The sequence below is a fragment of the Mustela putorius genome, unplaced genomic scaffold (genome assembly GCF_011764305.1).
Source record: "Mustela putorius furo isolate JIRA1106 unplaced genomic scaffold, ASM1176430v1.1 tig00000551_pilon_pilon_pilon, whole genome shotgun sequence".
Lineage (NCBI taxonomy): Eukaryota > Metazoa > Chordata > Mammalia > Carnivora > Mustelidae > Mustela > Mustela putorius.
This window is the reverse complement of record NW_025421412.1, coordinates 10,417,064-10,434,158: the sequence shown is the minus strand read 5'-3', so window position 1 is coordinate 10,434,158 and position 17,095 is coordinate 10,417,064.

Sequence of the window (17,095 nt, the reverse complement as noted above, 5' to 3'; positions counted from 1 at the left end):
CTTAATGACCATCTCCTTCAATCTTTACTCAGATCCCTCTGGTAAATACAAACCCACGGTGGTCTCCTCTTTCATTCCACTTATGGGCTGAAGCACCTCTCAGTCTTGACCCTGAACTAAGGCTAGGGACACATCTGTGCTGAGCCAGAAGTGGAACATGTGACAAAGGGCCAGGCTTTTGTCCTGGAAAGTCCTAGAAGAGCTCTTCTCTAAGACCCACTGGAAGACCCACAACGGTTGCCGTGCTCCCCACCTGCCTTTAACTGAACTGTTTCTCCTCAAGTAACAAAAACAAAAAGCAAAAAGTATTTTTTGGTTTATGATTGAGATTGCCAATGAGCTTTTAATTTTTTATTCTAAATACATGTATAAAATATATATCCATAAACCCATTAATAACATATTCCTTTTTTTTTCTTTTAAAGATTTTATTCATTCATTTGACAGACAGAGATCATAAATAGAGAAGCAGGCAGAGAGAGAGGAGGAAGCAGGCTCCCTGCCAAGCAGAGAGCCCAATGTGAGGCTCGATTCCAGGACCCTGGGATCATGACCTGAGCCGAAGGCAGAGGATTTAACCCACTGAGCCACCCAGGTGCCCTGATATGTTCCTTTTATAAGGAATCTGAGAGCTTACCTGCTGACTAGTGACCTGTTCTGTTGACAAGAAATCTACCACCTCTTACAATAGCCCATTCCCTGGCCAAACAGCTCTGAATTTAGAAGATGCAAGGGACGCCTGGTTGCCTCAGTCCATTAAGTGTTCAACTTTTGGTTTCACCCCAGGTCATGATCTTGAGGTTGTGGGATCGAGCCCTGCATCAGACTCTGTGCTCAGTGCGGAGTCTGCTTCAGATTCTCTCTCCCTCTCACACACTCTCTCTCTCTTTCTCAAATAAATAAAATCTTAGAAAAAAAAAAAGATGCTTCTGACCTTATGTACCTTCCGTTTATGGGTTTATGTTAAATTACTATGAGGAACATCAAAGAACTGACCCCCAAATTTTGAGAACCTAATCTGTCTGAGACTCCTAAAGGTTGAAAATGCCTACTGCCGTGGTTTAAAAAATATATATCGGAGACCAGAAATTGTTGGAATGAATGAACACCTCTCACATAGTGTCTAGCAGAGAGAAATGTACTTTTGCTGTGATTGGAGGCTGTCCCTGGGCTGTGATCTCAGCAAGGCCGAGCTGCTGAAGAAGGCAGCCGAATGCCATATTTGGCAGCTCCCTGGCCGAAGTCTGGGAATGGAGGAAAACGGATACCACACAACACCCCCACTCCCAAGGCCACAACAAGCAACCCCTTTGATCTGGGAACAACCATAGGTTTGACTTCCTAGACCAGCTGGGGCACAATGAATTGTGGAGAGGAGACAGTCTCCTTCCAGAAGGAAGAGGAGTGAGCTGCTCTTGAGTGGCCTGGGCTGCCTGCCAGCAGGCAATGGCCACATGGTCTGTCCAGGGAGGAGAGCATGAATGTGCTAATGTCGCCTCTTGTACGTGAAGCCTTTGGTGTAGGGAAAAGTTCCATGATAACATGAAAGAGGAAAATTCTAAGAACACTCCTAGTACGGAGGCACCCAGGGAAGACAGTCCTTCTCCAGAGTTGCTTGCTTAACAAAGAATCAGCATGAGTTGAGATGGAGAATTCTGTTGGCTGCTTGAGGCTTTTCCTGTATTATTATTATTATTATTATTTTTAGAGAGGGAGGGGGTAGGGACAGATGGAGAGAGAGAGAGAATCTTTTTTTTTTTTTTAAAGATTTTTATTTATTTATTTGACAGATCACAAGTAGACAGAGAGGCAGGCAGAGAAAGAGAGAGAGAGAGAGAGGAGGAAGCAGGCTCCCTGCTGAGCAGAGAGCCCGATGTGGGGCTCGATCCCAGGACCCTGGGATCATGACCTGAGCCGAAGGCAGAGGCTTTAACCCACTGAGCCACTCAGGTGCTCCAGAGACAGAGAATCTTAGGCAGGCTCCATGTCCAGTGCAGAGCCCACTGAGATCATGACCTGAGCCAAAATCAAGAGTCAGACGCTTAACTGACTGAACAACCCAAGTGCCCCATTTTTCTCTACTTTTTTTTTTTTAATAGAGTGACCTGCTTAATGACTATTAGACATGGTGTTTTCCTTCTTGGGACTGCGTATTATAAATGCTGAAAAATTTTAATCCCCCACACTCCCTTTTATGATAACCTTTCTTATAAATTAGAGAAATTCACCAGTTCAAGGTCCCTTGCTTCCTACGAGTCATGGTTGTGATGACAGCTTAATTTACCTTAGTTATGTTTTAGGATGCCTATTTTGGGACTTTCCAAGTCATCAATAAATTTTCTCCCCCTTCCACCGTATGATGGCTTGTTTCTAGAAAGGTTGGGAGATGGCTAATTCTAACCATCATTTGCTGCTTCTAGTAATTTCTCTTTCCATTCTGGAATAACAAGTTAGCTTCACGGCTTGCAGCCTCTAACAATCCCTTACAGACTTTCTCTTTTTGACATGGGCGTGGGTGTGTCTGTGTATGTTTTTGTTCAGTGCAGCATAAACACGGCCAGACTTCTGTTTGTAAGATTTTGATTATTTTTATTTCTCCCTCCTGATTCTACAGATTGAAAATACTTTTAATTTCAATGGTAATTCATTGCACATGGTATTTATATCTTTAATATAAAGGGTTTATTTATTATCATATACAAGTGACTTAGTGAGCCTTTCAAAATAAGGAATTTCTTCCATTTTTATCATTTGAGAAAAATGTGCTTTCTGGGGAATGAACTCTATAACGAATATGGATTATTTTAATTTTTGTAATAAACCATGTCTACAGTAGAGACCTCTGAGAGTAACAACAACAGCTGACTTATTTTTAGCTGTTATTTGCAGAGAAGTGTCATTTACAAATTACATGTGATTTTAATTGATATTCCCAAAAACCTAATGAGGCAAGATGCCTTCATTTCTTCATTCTTTTATTCATTCAATAAATCACATTAATCGCTAGCCAGTGCCAGGCACATTACAAGGCACTATTGATTCAGTGGTGAGCAAGGTAGATCTGGTCTCAGCCTTAGGGAATTTTCAGTCAAGCATGAGCAGGTATAATTAACATTCCTGTTACCAGAGTTCAGGTAAATTTGTATCTGTCTGTAACTTCAAATCTCTGAGACCTCATTCATATTCTACTGCCCCCATCTTAGGGAGGTGAGATGACTAGGAAGCAGGCGTTAACTCAAGGATGCCTCCATGAGGCACTTATGCAAGGAGGAGCTTGGAAAGTGCTAGAAGCTATGTGCAGGTCTTGGAAAACACTCCTCCCTGAATGAGGGATTACTTTCGAAGGGGGTCGGTAAGGCAGTATATTTCTGATTTAGTGGCTTAAGGGTATCATCCCCTTCTGGGTGTGGGACTTTCAAGAACCAGAGCTGAGCTTTTGGATCTGGATAGACCTCTAATTGGATTTCTTTGTAGCCAGCTAGGCACAGAGGTTTGTACTTACTCCACTTAGATGAGTACAGATGCCCTCAGTCAATGTCATTAATTAAGGGGGTTTTAGACAAATAAGAGGCTGTTGGTGTCTACTTGGCAAAGGCCAGCCTCCCCCAGGAGGTGTCCACCTGAGGATCTCCCTGTGGTATTGCTGGTGATGTGGGTCACGGACCACGAGGACAGGCACATGCGAATTTTGAAATGCTCATGGAGAGTGTAGAAGTCGCTGTGGCAGAAACTGCATGGTTTCTATAACTGTTTGGGTCTATAAACCTTTAGAGGGTGGACTTGGCAGGGAGGAGCCCTTTACCCCTCCCCCACTTCCCAGGACAGCTCTTGAGGCAGGTTTGTAGACGGGGTCAGTTCCCTCGGCTCCGTCTGCCCGTCATGCTTCTGGGGTGTCCTGGTGCCGCTTAGTAGACGACTTCTGGAGAAAAAAGCTCAGCCAAAGCCTATTTAGTTTAAGATTTAAAAGGATGACAAAATTATCAATTGTAGGACACCAGTTATGAAAAGGTTCAATGAGATTAAGTGGGCTGCATTAATGGACTATACCCTGCCCCCCTATAGTCACTCTATTCATCCCCAAATACGTGCTGAACATGATCTAGGGAGTGAGGTTAAGGAAAAGGTCCAATTTCCCCATATCACCATCTGCTTACCATATTTCTGATTATTTTCCGTTGCGTAACTAGAGTTCCAGGGATTTTTACCAGCTTCGTGGCTCTGGGAAAATTGCTTGAACTTTCAGAATCTGTTTTGCCTCTGCGAAATAGGGAAAACCGAAGCACTGTCTTCCCGCGGGATTTTAGCCGAGTCCTCACTACTTGGTGAGCACCGACTAGGCGCTCAGTTACCCATTTCTTACTCTCTGCTTTCTTTTTGCCAGATTTGGGTCAGAACTCTCTCTTTGCTATGGGGCCTTGAACACTGCCCATGCCTAAGTCGGAACAGTGGACCCTGACTCTCTTCTTAGTTTCTCCTGGGAATCACCTGGCAACAGCAGACCCTCTTACAGGCAAACCCGACTGGTCATTTCTCTTTGCCTGCCTAGATTCCCCTCCGAAGATTCTGTTTAGCTCTGCCTGCCTCTTACCATATGAAAGAAAACCCTTTTTCCGTTTGATTCTGAGATGCCTGGAGACCTTGTGATCACTAACCCCCTCCCTGTATCCAGAGAGCCCCTGTCTACCCCTCGCAATAAGCCTTTGAACAGAAGTCTCTCCTCGCCGAGTCCTGGTATATTTTTCTCTTGACAGCACGTAATATAGAGTAGCTGGTAACGATGAACGGTCTCTTTGGTCAGCTTGCCAGTTTTAACCAGTGTCAAGATTCAGGGAGAGAAAGCCAGGCAGGAAGCCCAGGGCTGACCAGCTTCCGTTGACAGTATCTGGTGGACTCAGAAATTAGTTTAAGTTTAAGTTTAAGTTTAAGAAATGGTTTAAGTCTTTGGGTCTGACTACTTTTCCAAAATGCCCGGCCTTTGGTGGTTGCATTTTTTTCCCCAAGCGACAGACAAGAGATGATATACACTGCTTCACTCTCTCGTGTCTGAGTGTTCAGGTGTTCGCTTGGTTTGGGAAGAAAATGAGTTGCTCTCTAGCTCTGATTTAGGGGTGCGTGTGGCACGCATGGGCTGCCCAGCTGGGTGCACCCACAGTTTCTGCAGGGGACTGATGGTAAGTCACTGCAGGTTGAGGCCACACTTCGAGGAGGCGGGCGGGCACAAGCCACCTGCTGAGTCTACACTTTGCTGGGCTCAAGGCTGCACCACTCCCTTCTGTGCTGGCCAGCGGGCTCTCAGCGTCCAGGTAGCGCCGGGCTGCGGTCTGAGGTCTGGCCTCCTGGGCGTTCCTTTTCCTTGGAATTTTTTGCTCAATTAAGGAAAAGGGGAATTCTGCTTGGAAAACGACCCTGCAGAACGTGCTTTTTGGCATTTAAGGACCCCCTGGATTTGTTTTAATAGCCCAGAAGAGGAATGAGCCGGGACAGCGTTGACAGACTCCCATCATCCCTTCTGATGGCTTAATTCGCTGCCCCAGTTTCTCCTTGCTGGCTCTCCCACACCCCTCACTGTTTCCTTTCTGTCTCTCCTGGTCTTGGCTCCCTCTTGTGTAAATGGCACTTTCCCTTGACGGGGCCTGCCTGTCTACACCTGTCTATACGACAGAACCAAGAGGAGGCACCAAGAGTTAGAGACTTCTTTATAACCTTTCATATTCAAGGCAGCAGAAAAAAATCCGAAATAGGGGGAGATTTTGTTATCAGGGTAATCTAGGGGTCGACTCTACAGCCTTGAGGCGATCCCCAGCCCAACAGCTGACAGTATCTTCTTGACCAAACTTCAGACTCCGAGGCCCCTTTCCACTAGGCCTTGTCCTTGAGCTTGTCCTGTAGAGCCCAGTTGTCATCAGAATCCTGCTAGGTCAGTCTCTTGAGACTCCCCTTTCTTTCCATCTGATCCCCTGGATGTCGGGTCAGATTTCCTCACCCTCCACCATCCCCCGGATCGGTCCCGGATCGGTCCCGGATCACCCAGGTCTGCCTTCCCCAAGAGTCCTATTGCTTTGGCTCTGTTTAACCAGATCCCTCCAGTTCCTGATGTTTCTTCCTAGGACTTTTTCCTTCACTGACCCCACCCTGTGCCTTGGCTCTAAGTCCCCGAATGTCCCATGGGCTATTCAGGAACCAAGCCAGTTCTATACTGAGGTCTTTTCCCCCCGCTGTCGTCTGTTCCTGAATAAAATCTGTCTACTCTTTTACCCCCACCCCCACCTCTGGTTTTCTTTAATGGCTACAGTAAACACTCTGCAAATCACGTTTTAGTTGTTGCTCATAATGGCTGGGAAGTTACCTTTTTAAAAATTGTTTTTACTCCTCCCAACTCAATTTTTCACCCCCTCCCCAGAAATGTATCCTCCCTCTCTTCATTTAAAAAAAAAAAAAATCCCACCCAATTTTGGATCACGTGGTTGAGTTTTGCATGCTTAAAGCAAGATTTCAGAGTAACTGGTCACCCAGAATAAAGACAGAAGGCTGTATTTATAGTCCAAATTATCATATAGCAATTGACAGTTCTGTTTTGATTTAAAGTTCTGTCTCTGATAATATAAACAGGATCACGGTTTGTCTCTGGCTGTAAGGCTTTAGAATGGGCCTGTAATTCAAGGCTTATCTCTGGGAAGGCATGGCTTTTAAAAGTGTAAATCTTTTCTCAGTGGCGATAGTTTCCGTCTTTTCATATGAGACAGAGCTAAGCTAAGGATAAGAATGTCAGTTTTAGGGGCGCCTGCGTGGCTCAGTGGTTAAGCCTCTGCCTTTGGCTCAGGTCATGGTCTAGCCCTGCGTTGTCTGGCTCTCTGCTCAGTGGGAAGCCTGCTTCCCCCTTTCTCTCTGCCGGCCTCTCTGCCTGCTTGTGATCTTTCTCTCTCCGTGAAATAAATAAAATCTTAAAAAAAAAAAAAAAAGAATGTCAGTTTTATGTTTTGAGGTCTTACGAGCAAATTTTACCCTGATGACATAAATTGGACCAAATATGTCTATTCTAGAGTTTCTGAGTCAGCATAATTAACTTGATGTTCTGTTCTATTTAGATGATTTTATTGATTTAAAAAAATGTGGAAAGAAGTGGTGATGGTATGTGAAGACCTGCTTGTCCTACATAAGATGTTAGGGCTGAAGGGTGAACTGGTGTCTGTGACCGCCTTGCAAAACCCCAGGAGTCACATTTTTGATCATTTTTATTATGCCAGATATATTCTATAGTGCCTTTCATTGTTTGTCTATTTCCGGTCCAGGAACCAAGAATACTGGCTTTCTCCTTAAAGTCCTTGTGTCTGTAAGGTTTTCTTTCTCTGAGATACCCCATGTGACATAGAGTGTTTAGGCTGCTATAATAAATGTCTATGGGCTTGGTAACTTACAGAGCACAGAAATTTCTCATAGTCTAGAGGCTAAGAAATTCAAGATTATGCGTGGAGACCGTTTGGTGAGAGCCTGCTTCCTGGTTCATACACGTCCGTCTTCTCACAGTGCCCTCACCTGGCAGAAGGGACGAGAGACTCTCTGGGGTCCCAGTTCCCTTCAGGAAGGCTCCACCCTCATGACCTATAACCTCTCAAAGACACCTACCTCCTAATACTATCCCATTGGGGGTTAGGATTTCAACATATGAATTTGAGGACTATGCAAACAGTCCCTGATAACACATTTGCATGTCCTGGGCTGCCAGGAAGTGCGAATCTTGACCTCCTTTAAGGCTGGGACTCTGTAAACCACCGATCCGGCACGAGGGCAGTTTCCCTGGAAGATTTTGTAGGCATCATTGCCACCTAGGAAGTACAGCCTTTGTTCCTTAATAAATGGACTGGTCATCCTCAATTAATGGGATTTAAACCAGACATTTCTGGAACGGTTGCAAGTTTGGTTTACCCAATTATATCATTACAGATTCTTACTGAACCTATGCAAATGGTCACATAAGGTACAGCCATGAGAAGGAAAGGCATTCGGTGAAGGCACTTTGATTGTTTGGAATAGTTTTGCAGGCAAAGCCAAGCAATATACAATGTTTTCTACAGACTCATAATGCTTAAAGTCCCTTGTCGATTCATTAGTTTATCACTTATTTTAAGATTTCTTATAAAGTATTTCCCCTGGGTCCTGAAGAGGGGTTTGGAGCAAGACACCATTCAATGCGTGTTCTCTTATGGTTTGTACAAGGTTAGCCTGCTAAATTCTGGAAAGAAAAGAGAGAATAAAGATGAAAGAAAAAGGTCCCCGCGCATGACCAAAGAAAAAGGGCTTTTACCACAATTAAATTACCCTTTTTTAATTCCATTTAGTACTGCATGGTTGATCCCTGTTCTTCCGGATCTTGGGTCAGCAGTTGGCTTTCATAAAGTCGCCAGCTTCTGAGCTATAGGAGACTAGGAAGTTCTATCTCAGTCCCCTGGGGCAATGTGACAGGACACGATGTCACCTCACAGTGGCATCATGAGTAGGTGAAACAGTGCTCTCCTGTTCATTCTTTTGATGTTGCGTCCAGAAAGTTCAGTTCCTGATCTGGAGCTTCTAGCAGGGGCATCCGGGAAAAGGGGAACCACCTTTTCGTGGTAAGACTGAATGATTGCAGTTAACTGATTACAGTGATGTCAAAGAAGACATCACAGATGCTGGATAATGGCAGCCAGACAACTTGTCTTCAGTTGACTTCCGTAGGGATCAGAGACTTACGTATCTGCCGAGCTCCACTCCAGGTCAGACAAAGACGACTGCGGTCTTTAAAGAGAGAATAGAGAGGGAATGAAGGGAAGCCATAGGGCGCTGGGGAAGGCAGAACAAGAAAGAGGCCTAAGGAGGCCATGTGGAAATGGAAAATTGCAGGAGAGTGGGAGAGAGTTACTGAAAATATGTGGCCAGGCTTGGCGACATTGTCTTTCCTTGAGCAAAAACTCTACCCGGAGTGCTGGGCTCGACTTTAGGGACATGGAGCAGTACGGACGGAAGCTGGGCTGACGTGTGGTCAGCACAGTGCTTTCCTGGAGTTCCTTGTTTCACATGGGAGTTCAGAGTGACCAGCAATGAAAGAATAGAGGGGAATCTCCTGTTGGAGTTTATTAACAGTGGTGATTGATTATTCTGAGAGTAACACCACTGATATCTTCAAGGACACCGACAATTCTGCAGGACTTTCCAATCCAACAGGTAAAGAATATTTAATTTAGTTTAATTTTTTAAAGTTTTTATTTACTTATTTGAGAGAGAGAGTAAAAGTAGGGGGAGTGGTAGACAGAGGGAGAAGCAGGCTCTCCACTCAGCGGCAGCCCGATGTTGGACTGAATCCCAGGACCCTAGCAGAAGGCAGCCACTTAACTGACTGAACCACCCAGGTGCCCCGTGAAGAATATTTTAAATACAAGGACATTTTAAATTGAAGGGAGGGGGGGGACTTAAAAATTAATTTGTTAATAGGCCATTCCTTACCTTTCGATGTGTGATATCTCTGACTCATCCTCCAGAACTTGTTCCTGTTGCATTAGTGAGACTTTGTACACCTTAATCCACATCTCCTCCCTTTGCACTCCCCCCAGCTCTACTCCCCCCTGCTTCTACCCATCTGACTATTCTAGATTGTGCGTATGAGCGAGCTCATACAGTATTTGTCTTTCTGTGTCTGACTCATTTCACTTAGCGTGATGTCCTCTGGGTCCTGTCATATTGTCACAAATGGCAGAATTTCCTTTTTTAAGGCTGAATAATATTCCATCATCTGTTAAACCACATTTTCTTTATCCATTCACCCACCAATGGACATTTAGCTTGTTTTCATACCTTGGCTGCTGTGAATAATGCTGCAGAAAATGTGGAAGCACAGGTATCCCTTGGAGATACGGATTTCAATGTCAATTTCTTTGGATAAATACTCAAAGGGAGATGGCTGGCTCATATGGTAGTTTTATTTTTAACTTTCTGAAGACCCCTCATACTGTTTTCCATAATGGCTCTACCAATTTGCATTCCCACCAACAGTGTACCAGGGTTCCCTTTCTCCATATCTTCATCAATACTTATGAATATATTAAATAGCCATCCTAGTACATATAAGGTATATCTCATTTTGGTTTTGAGTTATAGTTCTCTTGATGACTGAGCACTTTTTAATGTACCTGTTGGCCATTTGTGTGTCTTAATTTAGAAAGATGTCTGTTCAGGTTTTGCCTTTTTTTCAATTGGATTATTTGTTTTGTTTGGCTCTTGACTCATATAGGTTCCTTATATATTTTGGATATCAACCCCTTATCAGATATATGGCTGCAAATATTTTCTCTCATTCTGTAGGTTGCCTTTTCATTTTGGTGACTGGTTGCTTTGCTGTGCAAAAGCTTTTTAGTTTGATGTAGTCCCATTTGCTTATCTTCTTCTTTGGCTGTCTGTGTTTTTGGTAGCATATCTAAAAATTTGTTGCCAAGACCGATGTCAAGGAGCCTTTCTTCTTATGTTTTCTTCTGGAGTCTTATGTTTCTGTCTTGAATCCATTTTTGTGGATGTTTAAGTTAAGGGTCCAGTGTCATTCTTTTTGCACGTGGCTGTCAAGTTTTCTAATACCATCTCTTGGGACGATCTTCCCCCCATTGTGTATTCTTGGTGCCTTTGTCAGAGATTAGTTGACTATATATGTGTAAGTTTATTTCTAGGCTCTCTATTCTGTTCCATTGGTCTGTTTTTCCATTTCTAGGCTAGTACCACACTGTTTTGCTTCCTGTAACTTTGTAATATAATTTGGAAATCAGGAAGCGTTTGGTCCCCAGCTTTGTCCTTCTTTCTCAAGATTGCTCTGCTATTCAGGGTCTGTGTGGTTCCCTATGAATTTAGGATTGTTTGTTCTATTTCTGTGATTTTTTTTTTTTCTGGAAGAGGGCTCTGGGACCTTTCATTTGACTCCCAGATTCTCACAGCGGTACATCTGTGGATGGTGGCCGTAACACATGCTTCTGTGCAGGTATGAGAATTGGAATCCCCATTTCGCCATCTTGCGGAAGCACAGCAGCGAATGTGCAGTGAACGCCCTTCTCTGTCCATCTGGTTCTCTGACCTTTCACGAAACCCAGCTCCTCAGGGCCTTATTTCTGCCTCCATTTAGAAGGGTTTTGTATTGTATTATTTAATTCTTCTGATTCCTTATGTTTTAGGGTTTTAAAATTTTATCAAAATCTCATGTTTTGAGGGACATTAGAATGTTTCAACTGTAAACAGAAACCAAAAAAGAAAAAAAAATGCAGTATTTATCTTTGCTGAGAGGAAGCAATTGGCCATGGCTCTCCAGTTTGACTTCCAGAGCATTCTTTTGTCTTGTCTTTTCTTTCTTTCTTTCTCTCTCTCTCTCTCTCTCTCTCTTTCTTTCTTTCTTTCTTTTTTTTTTAAAGAGACGGATGGAGGGAGAGGCGGCAGGAAAGGGGCAGAGAGAATCTTAAGCAGGCTCCATGCCCAGGGCAGAGCCCAACTCGGGGCTTGATCTCATGACCTGAGCCAAGACCAAGAGTGAGATGCTTAACCGACTGAACCATCCAAGTGCCCCAATTTCCAGAACATTATTATTATTATTTTTAAGATTTTATTCATTTATTTGAGAGAGAAAGGGAGGGCATGCGTGGGTGAGGGGAGGAGGGGCGGAGGGAGAGGGAGAAGCAGACTCGCCGAATCCCAGACCTAAGCAGAAGGCAGACTAATAACCCACTGAGCCACTCCAGGTACCACACCCAGAGCTTTCCTAACTCAAGTGCTTTCTCTGGCCAATTCCTATTTGAAAATCTATTGAGCCAGAGTTTTTCCTTGATGACTTAATGGGAGGAAATCCTCTTAGCAGTTGATCTGAGAAGCAGTTGATCTGTTCTCATTGCCCATAAGCACCTTGGCCTAACAAAGGAACTGCCAAATACAACAGCCTCCAAGCTAATGTTCCTGCTTCTAGCCTCACTAAGTCACCCTGTGTGTTAGTTTCCTAGAAATGCCATAGCAGATTATCGAAATGTGATGGCCTGAAACAAAAATGTGTTCTTTCGCAGTTCTGGAAGCTAGAAATCAGGAGGCTGGGTGAAGTCAAGCTATCAGCAGGGTCACATTCCCCTTGAAACCTGTAGGGAAGAGTCCTTTTCCAGCTTCTGGTGGCCCCATGGACCCCTCAGGTGATGCCAGCCTTACACAATTTCAGCCGTGGCCAAGGTCACCCTCTTGCTCTGTGTCTGTCTCCCCATGACATTCTCCTCTTGTTTCTTACAAGGACATCAGTCATATCAGATGGAGGGCCTGCCTTACTTCTTATGACCTCATCTGAACTAATTACACCTGCAAGGACCCTATTTCCAGATAAGATCACATTCACAGGAACCAGGAGTTAGGATTTCAATGCATTTTTTTTTTGAAGGCGGGGGAGGATACAATTCAACGACGAATTCCTTATTTACCAGAAGCACATTAATCTTTCTGGGACACTATTGTTTTCTTTCCATGTCACTATTATAGAGAACTCAAAGAAACAATCTTGAGGTATTTCTAGCAAAAACCTGAAGAAAAGAGGGGGAACCATTGTCCTCTTATAGCAAAACTATACACAGAGACTTAGTGCAGGGGCCTAGAACATCAGCCTAAAGACCCAAAGCAGATTCTAGCCTAAGACCCAGCAGCAAACTCATCAATGCTGTGTTTACTCTGTGTGTGTGTGTCAGAGTAGATGCTGGATTAGTTAGCTATGGAAGCCAAGACAAGGGCGAGCAGACAGACCCATGAAGGAGAGATCTTCTCTAAGCCCATGAGGTACAGTTGCTGAGCCACAGTGTCCTGGGAAGCTGGTAGCAGAGGAATTAAGATCCAGATAGTCCCAGATCTGTGTCCTTTCTCCCTTTCTTCTTAGCTGGGTGACTTTGGACAATCTGCTTAAGCTCTTTACTCCTTAGAGAGCCTGACTTTGCAGTGGGAACGGCCAGACCTCCCTTTGGTTGGTTGCGTATACAGGGCACTTGGAGTATCTGGGGTGTGGTAAGTGTGAGGCAGTAGCTCTCACAATAATGACCACACACCCAGTATGTGTTAGGACCCTGGGTGCAAAAGGTAGAGCCAGCTTAGTCCAACAGTGGACAGTATTGGAGAGTTCACTATGGGCAGCGGGCGGACCAGCTGGAATCGGGGGCGTGAAAGTCACCAGGACTCTGGGCCTCTGTGGATTATGTGGGATCCTTCTCTAAAATCGTGTTGCCTGAGTGGATGAAACATCCCAAATCCTTTTCCTCAGTCTTGGGCTGGGTTGAAGAGCTTTTAATCCTCCTCTGGGCATCCAGCTCCCTTGCCCTCTAAGAAAAAAGGCCAGGAAAATGAATATTGCTTTGTTCACAGAACCTTTACAATAAGGATAACTTTAATTATGGAGAAGTTGAAACGATCTCATGAAACTCCAGCTTTCTCAGCAGCACACACCAAAAGGCTCTTTATTTACATACATGAGCCTCATCCACGATTTGCCTAGGTTTTGCTCTCAGCTACTCATTTATCGCTCCGTTCTGAAGCTTTCACTCACAGCGCTTTGGATGTGCCATGGGTCCTGAAAACGGAAGCCAGCGGTCTTCTCCCTTTGTTTCCCTGTTTACTTTACCACCCCCAGCTTTGTTTGGGATTATTAAAATAGCGGATGCAGTGGAACATTTCCACGGGAAAGAAGAGGAAAGATAAGTTACACCAGGACTTACCTGTTTTCAATTTTGCTGAGACTTATTTTGTCTCTGCTCCATAGCGTTTCTTGCTCTCAGTGAGAAATGGAACTGGCAATAAATATAGTCTCTTGGGAAAACGATATCACATTATCAAGCCCAAACTAGCAGATGCAGCTGACTTCCAAGTTTCTATATGAAAAGCATTCTTAGCTTTGGTTTTCCTTCTCTTTTGCTTTCTCTTTTGGCTATTCCTGGAGGAGATGGAATACTTCACTTGAATTAGTAGACCGAGAAAATAGTCTAATATAATTATTTTGTTTCTTGAGAATACTTTTATGTATATTCTTGGGATATAAAAATATCATAAACACAAATGTGATTCATAGGCATGTTCACAGATGCAGACACGAATGCAATAACTAGCACGTTGATAGCTGAACCCAAGACTCTAGGGAGATGTTTATAGCCATCATTGTCCCTTTAAAAAAAAAGTTTTATTTATTTATTTGTCAGAGAGAGAGAGAGAGTACACAAGCAGGGGAGTGGCAGGCCGAGGGAGCAGCAGGCTCCCCGCTGAGCAGGGAGCCCAATGCAGGACTTGATCCCATGACCCTGGGATCATGACCTGAGCGGAAGGCAGTGGCTTAGCCAACTGAGCCGCCCAGGCATCCCACCATCACTATTCTTTTACCTGCTTTGGAGGTTTGCCATTTTGACATGCAAAAGCCCACTGCATCCACACTCCTTCTAACCGTTCAAGGTTGATTATTACCCCGACAGGAGCTGTGGAGGAGCAGACATATTCACTCTTTTCCAATCCTTTGTTCAGACTAGACCCAGGCCATGGCGAGCGGAAACTGGTATGGCGTGGTTAGCTGCTGCTGTGCTTACCCTCCGACAAAATGATGAGCTTTTTACTCTGCTAGTACCATAAAAAAATCCCGTTGTCTGTAGTATGTTCTAGTAACTTCAGTTCATTCTGGGATTTAGTACTCTGAATTCCTATGGGATGTAATGAGCTGTCTTAGCATAGATTTTGATATTGCTTAGAACTGCTTCTCTTAGACACCGCTGTTGATGCAATACAATAAAAAAAAAAACCCAGATCTATACTTAGCAAGCAGAGACTTTATTCTAAAAGATTGCAGGAGTGGGAGAGAAAGCATAAGCATAACGTCTGTAAGTGTCTCAGGAGTCAGGCAAAAAAAAAAAAAAAAAAAGAGTTTTCTTTTGTATGGATGAAGGAACGAGGCTAGGAGGACCAGTGAGGGACATGGTTAGATAACGGATCAGAGACTCTCTGACCCTCAGGCCAGCCTTTTCTTGGAGGGGCTGTGTACACGCGGCTCAGTTCAGGGGCCTGGAGGAAGGAGAGACGCTTCACCACATTTGGGTGAAAAAGCATTTTGTTCCGATTCACCACTGGGCATTAGCAGTTCAGCTAATTTTTTTTCAAAGCCAACAAAGGGGATGGCAGGGTGCAGATCTAGCCTTGCCCTTGTTTAAACAAGGCGGGGACATCTGTGAGTCTTATCTAAGGACGGAGGCTTCTTTGTAGGAAGTCGCAAAGAGTGAGGGCATTCCTGAACCTTCACTTGTTCCAGAATTGCTGGGCTCAGGTAAAATCCAACAGAGTCAAGAGTTGTGTTATAAGGGATCTGGTATCTCTGTGAAGGCCAGGTTGCTGGCCCGAGCTCTAACTTAACCTGGGAGAAGGTGAACCGCCACCACCCATGGGGGAAAAACTTCCTAAGGGTAGTGAATCGCAGGAGTGTCTCTGCTCAGGAAAGGCTTTTATTTAGGGAGAAAGATTGCTCTGGAGAGATTTTGTTTTTATTTTCCAAAACAGTCTTTTCCCTAAAACCCAAGGAAGGAGCAGACCAAGACTTCCTTTTCTTTGCAAAAGAAGAACAAAATCATGCGAGTAAGGTAATTTTAATAGAGAATTATGAGTGGGGCTTGGAAGGGAAGTAGGTGGCCGTTCCAAAGCTGAGAATGGGTATCATGGAAGGCAGGTTTTATTTTTGTTTTCATTTGGTCTGTGTTTGATATTGGTCATTTATGATGTCCATTTCTGGTCTGCGTCTGCTCGGGTACTTAGAAATACTCGATTTTTCATATGTGCAAAAACTGTGGCGGTTCTGCGTGTATTCTTAGTTGTTAAAACCTGTCCTGCCCTGGCTTTGGTGTATTATAGACATCAGCAAGGATTCATCTCACAGCTCATAAAATCAGAGCATAGGCCAGGAGAAGACAAAATCCCCTTCTTGGATTTGCCCCATTCCTAACCCGTGACAGGAATAGCAAACCCGGCTGAGGTCAGCTTCTTCATCTATCTCAGGATTTGTGCTTCCAACATCAACCTTCAAGCAGCACATACAGATGATAAAAATGACTGGATATACTCCTTTCAATTTATGTGTATCGCATAGGTTCTATGTTTTATGCAATTAAATAAGCGAATTATTTTATAAGGAGGGCTTTTAAAACTCTGGTGTACATGTTGATTACTAAGCTTTGTCTGTACTTGAAAAAAAAAGCAATAAAATTGTAGCCCATCTTTCATATTTACAGGCATCATAGGAGATTTTTATATGCAAGATTTTTGTAAAATTGGATGGGGCCTTTATTCTGGAGTCTCTCTATATGTGGCTATCAAAGACATCATTTTCTCCTTGTTCTCTTTCTTTTTGTGTTTTGTGTTTTCTGCCTGGTACGTTTAATCTTTCATATCCCCTAGCTTCAGTATACATGAATTGATGATTGAATAAATTAAGGATAAGCATACTGTTCTGTTCTTCTAAAACCTGTATTTATTGCTGTGATTTATCTAACAATTTACATAAAGTGCTAGTTAGTACAGCTGAAATTATTAATTCTTCAGAGAATGAGATGTTCAACTGTTTCCACAGCTCCAGGCAATTTTTCCACATTGAAATGCAGGAATTACACAGACCACAACTTGTTTTTTGAATTAAAATGCATCATTGATGCTAATTTTAAGGAAGTCTCTATATTGTACTCCTATTTAACCAAACATCACATTTCCTCATTAAAATATCAGCATCCATAATGAAGTACTTTGCTTTATAATTTAAAATGTCCCACTATGTTGGAGGCACATTTGGACATTTAAATGTAATTCTGCTAATGTACTGATTAATTTATGTTATTCTCTGCCACTCACGTGGCAGATTTTAATTGCAATTAGTTAGCTGCTGTCGGGTCTCAGCATGCTGAAGGCTCGGGGAAAGCCTGATCACCGTGGAACAATTACCGGGACTTTTGAGCAGGGCTTGCATGGGTGGGTGGGGGGGGCGAGAAGAACCATCAAAGTTGTGAATCCTCATTCTCCTGGTAATAGCTATGCTTGGGGGGTCAGCATTTGCTCCGAGGAAAAA